The 6,530-nt window shown below is 47.5% G+C and overlaps 1 protein-coding gene across 1 annotated transcript in view; it reads left to right on the forward strand.

Annotated features, from left to right (window-relative positions):
* Positions 1-4,026: 4,026 nt before the first annotated feature.
* TCF4 (transcription factor 4) overlaps positions 4,027-6,530 on the forward strand; it is a 346,905-nt gene continuing 344,401 nt past the window's right edge. Inside the window, exon 1 of the mRNA XM_019531761.1 lies at positions 4,027-4,733. The gene's annotated coding sequence lies outside the window, so the exon portion shown is untranslated. The remainder of the gene's footprint in view (positions 4,734-6,530) is intronic.

Consider the following 6,530-nt stretch of genomic DNA (forward strand, 5'->3'; position numbering starts at 1 on the left):
GATGTACACCTTCCTGGGGTTGTTTGACCCCAGTACTCTTTCCTGCCATGGCAGGGGGTTGGACTTGATGATCTGCTCAGGTCCCTTCATACCCTAGAAACTATGAAACTATGACTTGCCTATAGCAAAGGGGTTGGTGACCAGAGACCACATGGCTAAGGCCTCAGTCAGTGCACATCAGCTCACACAGGAGCTCTGTAAGCTCTCAGAAGTGGCAGGCTTTGACTCTGTGCTGGTAGGAGGACAGCATGCACTGGACTTCAGGAAATTCCAGGTCTTTTTTGTATTCATTTCCCGGTAGGTGCAGTTCCCCGGGTGGCCAGCCAAACAGCACATTTCTCTGTGCTTGGCTGTCCACAGGAACCTCAGCAAATGGGAGCCCCATAAAGCAACCTTAGATTTCTGTGCACTGGCCCTCTAGTTGCAGACAATGCAGATGAACTCCTTTCTATACCCTAAACAAGATTAAATAATCCTAGTTCCTGAAACTCTTTCTCCAATGTCATGTTTTCTAAACTTCTAATAATTTTTGTTTTTTTTCTGACGGAGTCCTTTCAACACGTCCATACCCATCTTAAAATGCAGTGCCCAAAACTGGATATGGTACTTCAAGAGAGGCCTCATCGGTGCTAAACAGAGTAGATTAAACACTCCCTGTGCCTCCTATTAGTAAATCCCACTATGCTATTAGATTTTTTGGAACAACATTAGTCATCTTATATTCAGCTTGTGATCCACTTCCTCTCAGCACTCTACGTTGGCTGTTGCTTCCCATCTGCAAGTTGATTAGAAATTAATAGTTTGATAATATGCTCCAGTATATTTTTAGGTATCCATCAGGCCTTGCAAATTTGAAAACATCTATTTTATTTTAATAATCCCTAACTTGTTCTTTCCCTCCTCCAAGGTGAGTACTTAATACCTTGCCCTTGATGCTAATTGTGTTTGCCATTTGACAATTGACCTTTTTTGTCAAAACTGAAGTAAAGAAAATTCATTAAACACCTCAGCCTTCTTCCCATTGTTAATGATTAGCTTCCCCTCATTCAGAAGGGGAAGCTACGTTTTCCTGGGTGTCCCTCCTACTGTTAACCTTTAAAAATGCTTTGCGTGTCCTTGGCTAGCTGTATCTCAATTTGTGCGTTGGTCTTTCTGAGTTTGGTTTTATATGCTATACTGTACTCTTATGTTCATCCTTGGTAATAAGAAGAACCTTGGGAACATTTTGTTCAAATGACTGAAATGTGGTCCACCAGTGTCTCTTGTACAGTTATAAGACATGCAAATTTCCATTGCACAGTTAAAAGTAAAACTTTAAACCAGAAAGGTCTTTTAATTTTAAAATACTAGAACTGAGGCCTTGGTAAAATAATAGTTACATTTTCACAGCTATGTATGTGATAACAAAGCAGCATTGCATCTTCACAACACAACAGTAGTGCTTTTGGGCATACAAACATCCCACAACACTCTGGAAGAAAACAGGTAAGGACCTACCTGAATTGCAGCAGAAGTTCACAGTGCAGGGGTGCCTTTAATTTTTCTCTTTTCACTACATGCCCCCCTGCCACTGAGTGGTTAAGAGGCAAAAACCTCTCATTACTTGACTCTTGGCCACCCAACTGCTTTTTAATGGTCTTCATGTTCCATTAATCAAGTTACCCTTTCGTCTGCAGTTTTAGTGTTGGTTAGCCATTCCTGATGACATCCCTCTTGTTTCACAGCCCTGCAGATTCTTCTTCATCCTAGCTAAAAAACTTAACTCAGGTGAACATTAATTCAAGTGCAAAAATGATTGACAGTGAAGTGTTGGATGCACTGCCAAGATGCTCAAGAACAGTAATTTTGTTTTACGACTCTGAAAAAGAGATGTACACTCAGGTATAATGACTACAAGACTAACAAAACAATATCTTTTGACTATTTTGCCTAGTTAGTTGTGTTTTTCAACCTTGAAATCTACCAAACAAGTGCACCATCCAACAAAGTCGTATTTATTTTTTTCTTTGATCTCAAATTGAATACTATAACCCTAGGCCCCTAGCATATTGTACAGCTTCTAGGTTCTTGTCACCTGGAGAAAGAAAAAGTGTTGTGTTATATGTAGGCAAGTTTCTTTGGGTAGATGCGATGTCTTTTATTAGACCAACGGAGTAGTTGGAACAACATTCTTTGCAAGCTTTTGGGCACAAATGCCCCTCTTCAGGCACAGAGAGACTCTGCTGTTGTTCTGAGATATATGTGATACAACTCCTGTGATTTTTGGCATTGTTCTTAAAGCCTACTCTTTGGGAATGTGAAAACCTTAGCTTTCATAGATTTATTCATGTTAGGGACTGGAAGGTATGTTACAAGATTACTGAGTCCAGCCCCCCACACACATTTGGGCAGGAAACACTACTGGGGTCAGATGACTCTAGCAGGGTGGCCATCAAGATGTCCTTATGGTAAAATTGGGAAAATGCGGTCTCAACTACTTTACAGTCCAGTGGCTACATAACTGGCTCTGAGGTAGGACCTAGAGAGTATTAATAGACAGAGCGGAGTCAACATGATTGCTGTCCCCTCAACACTTCCCTGTCTCTCGTCTCCTCTCTTGTCCTCTCACAGCTAGCCAGGAGACAGACTTTTACATATACAAAAGAAAGAGCCAAGTTTCTTCACATTCCTGAAGCATAGACTTTAAGAACAAAGTTATCCTTGGTGAAGCCGCAGCTGGAGTACTGCGTCCAATTCTGGGCTCCACAATTTAGGAAGGACATGGAGAAACTTGAAAGAGTCCTGAGGAGAGCCATGTGCATGATTAGAGGTCAAGAGAGTAGGCCTTATGAGGAGAGGCATGGGATTATTCAGCCTGGAGAAGCAAAGGCTCAGGGGGGACTTGGTGGCAGTCTATAAGTATATATGTAGTGTGCATCAGGAACCGGGAGAACGTCTATTCAACAGAGCGCCCCATGCGATGACAAGGTCTAAAAGTCACAAACTGGTGGAAGATTGTTTTAGACTGGACGTAAGAAAAAACTTCTTTACCATCCAAGTCTCCAGAGTCTGGAATACACTCCCCCCAGAAGTGGTGCAAGCACTTACTCTGGTTACCTTTAAGAAACACTTGGATGCTTATCTTGCTGGGGTGATTTGACCCCAGCTGACTTCCTGCCCCTGGGGCAAGGGGCTGGACCCGATGATCTCACGAAGTCCCTTCCAGCCCTACTAACATCTGTGAGACAATGCCAAAAATCACAATAGTTGGCAATACTGGTGATACTGCACCCACCCCATCTGAACCCCCTTTTTTCCTCGACCATAGATCCTTTTTTTTTTTAAATTAAGTTTTCCATATTCCAAGCCAAATGAGCTGAAACAAATTCCAAATCCAAGAGTCAGTCCAGAACCATAAGTGGCCCTACTACCGACACACATCCTCTACCCCTACTGGGGGCTTCAGACTTTTCCAAAACCTCTGGTGGGCATCCTACTTGCAGGCCTAGGCCTGTCGTTCAGATGCCCCCGAATTCTGCTGGCCCTCAGCCCATAAGGCCCCAGGAGCGAGCCAGGGAGGAGTCTCCCATTTCCATGAAGCACGCTTAAAGCCAAGACCTTTCCACTCCAGCAGCGACGTGGGAGGTTTTACTACACATTACCTTGGCAGGTACTATCCCCCTGCCAGGACAGCGGTCTTCCCCGGGGACCGCCTCCGTGGCCATGGTGATTCCCTTGCCAGGCCAGCATGGACTATGCTGGATCACATCCCTTTGCAAACCAGCAGGCTTCTTCAGCTCCCCTTGGCCTCTCACTTCCCCAGCCTCAAGCAGCCAGTGGCTCAATGCTGTCAGTGCACTGGGGGGATTTCGACTCCCCTGGCCAGATTAAAGCCCCCTTCACCTCCCTTCCCTCTTCCTCCTCCTCCTCCCATCTGGATTGAGCTGCCTCCATCTTGGCCGACTCTCTAGCCCGGCTGTTTACCTCTCTATGCTCCCCCTCTCCCTCCTCCCCCCTCGTCATTGTCTGTAATAGCCGACGCAGGAGCGAGCAGCAACGTGCAGCAGCGGCGGCGGCGGCGGCGGCGGCGGCAGCAGCTCTTTCTCTTTATAAGCCCCGCTGTATTGCCCGGATGTGAATGGATTACAATGTATCTTTCAGGGAAACATATTATTATCAATGTCTCCATGGGGGAGTCGATGAGGAGGAGGAGAGATCTATAAACTTGGAGCAAGTTTAAGACTTTTTTTTTTAAAGAAGGACAGGGGGGGGGAGAAAAAAAAATCCCACCACCACCACCACGATTTTTCAGTAGTTTATTAACAGAAGCATGTGTTTATAAAAAAAACAATAGAGGGAAAAGTTGTTGGATCTTTTAAAACAATTTTCCCCCCCTCCTTTTTTTTTTTGTTTTTTTCTGTTTTTTTCTAACTTCCCCTGCCGGCTTTTATTTTTGTCCTGTTTGGGTGGGGGATTTTATGGCAGTTATTTTACGGTGGATCATCCAAAAAAGCCAAACGAAGCCAGGTGTAGAGTTGTGTGGAATAACCCCGGAACAGGACTGAGATCCAGTTCAAAGTACTTTTTTTTTTTCTTTGTTTTTCTTCTTTTTTTTCTTTTTTTGGTGTGTGTTTTTGGGGGTCAAACACATGTGAAACAATAAAGCACTTTTGAAGAAGATTTCTCTCTCTCTTCTTAAAAAAAAAAAAGTCTCTTTCCTTGGAATATTGTGACCATATTTGTGGCCATTTAAGGTAAAGTTACAATTTGCTGTTAGAGTAACTTGTGTGCTTTTCTTTTATGCTGATTGTTGTTGATGCGGATCCCAGTGTGTTATTATTATTATTATTATTATTTTCGAAAGAGCTACAACTTACTGGCTGTGCAAAGTGGAGTTACACTGTGTGTGTCTCGAGATGCACACACCTATGGAGGGTGCATCTCTGCACAGAGACACAGTGCAACTACCTGGATGGGCATCTTGTGCAAACCAGAAGTGGAAGGGGGTTGTAATAAGGGCTTGTGCAAACCAGAAGTGGAATGAACTTGCCGCTTGATTTCCTGATAGAAATGAAGTCGAACCGTAGGCATCTTTTTAATTTTTTTTTTTATTTTAATTTTATTTTTTTGTGACTAGTTGGGGCCTGCAGTCGCCCAATTGGAAATAAAAGTCTGACCTGCTTCAGGGGCTGGGGGGGCGGGTGTGTGCGTGTGGGAGGGGGGACCTGGCATCGTCCCCAGCAACTTCAGTGCAAAGCCAGGGAGAAGGTGGCGAGTGCAAAGTTTGCAGCAATGCTCTCCGGCCGGGGGAAGCCTGGGCTCTGAAATGTAGCGCTAGAGCAAGAGGGGGGGAAATCACAAACAAACCAAAACAGAAAACGACAAAAGGAGAAGCAAAGGTGGGGGGGGGGAGAACCCCCCACCCGTGAACTGGAGCATACGAGGGGGGGAAATATTGTTCCTCTTGGCAAAGTCTTTGCATCACGTGCATTTGCAGCCTCGTATAAACTTGCTTTGCCGCGCGTGTGTGTGTGTGTGTGTGTGCGTGCGCGCGTGTGTGCGAGCGGACGAAATGTAAAGTATAATCCATCCCCAAAGTGCTCCGAAGTGGGAGGCCGGCGGCAGCCCCGGCCCCGGCTCCCGAGCCGCCCGAGCCGCAGGAAAATGAGGCGCCGGGCTGCGGGGTGCTGCGGGGAGCGAGCCGCCGCCGCCGCCGCCGGGTCCCCCTTGCTTTGCTGAACTTGCAGCCCGGCTCGTTTTGGTTTGTTTGTGGCTTTTTCTTCCTGCCTGCCTCCTTCCCTCCCTCCTCCCTCCGGCCGGCTCCGCGGGCAGGGCAGGGCAGCGCCGTGCGGTCGCGGTGCGCGGTGGAGGCAGGAGCGGAGCCATGCAGCCGCGGGCGCGGGGCTGGGCGCGGAGGGGCAGCCCGCGCTCGCCTCTCCCGGGCGCGGGGCACCGGAGCGCTAGGCTCGAGCTCGGTGGGCATGGTGGAGGTAAGCTCGGCTCGGCTCGGCTCGGCTCGGACAGGACTTGCCTGGCTCCCCCCTCCATGGGGGCTGCCCCCCCTTCCCTCCCTCCTCCCCCACTTTAAAGGAACTGATGACTTCGCCGAGGCCTGGGCTTGCTTTTTAAATCTTTTCTAAAATTGATTTTGCATTCATTTTTGCAACCCGCCCGTCTTGCAGGGATCGGGGCTTTGGGCGAATTGGCAAAGCCTGATTTGTCTCCCCCCTTCCCCCCCAGCTCCGACGTCCCCTTGCCCCGGACTCCGCGGACTCGGGGCGTCTTCGCCCGCTCCCGTGCATGGCGGGAGGGGAAGGAGAAGGGGGGAGGAAAAAAAGTTGGTAGTTTCTTCTCTGGGCTTCTCATTCATTCTTTGCTGAACCTCCTGTTGCATAAATGATGCGCTGAGAGCGTGGCTCTCTCTCTCTCTCTCTCCCCCCCCCGACCCCCCCTTCTCTCCTTCGGATTTGGGTTGAGAGTGGATGTGACCGGGTTTCCATCGTCTCTTTGGAAATACAATATCGCTTTTTTTTGTTGTTGTTTTTGCTGCC

This window comes from Crocodylus porosus, unplaced genomic scaffold (genome assembly GCF_001723895.1).
Source record: "Crocodylus porosus isolate Cpor-Errol unplaced genomic scaffold, CroPor_comp1, whole genome shotgun sequence".
Classification (NCBI taxonomy): domain Eukaryota; kingdom Metazoa; phylum Chordata; order Crocodylia; family Crocodylidae; genus Crocodylus; species Crocodylus porosus.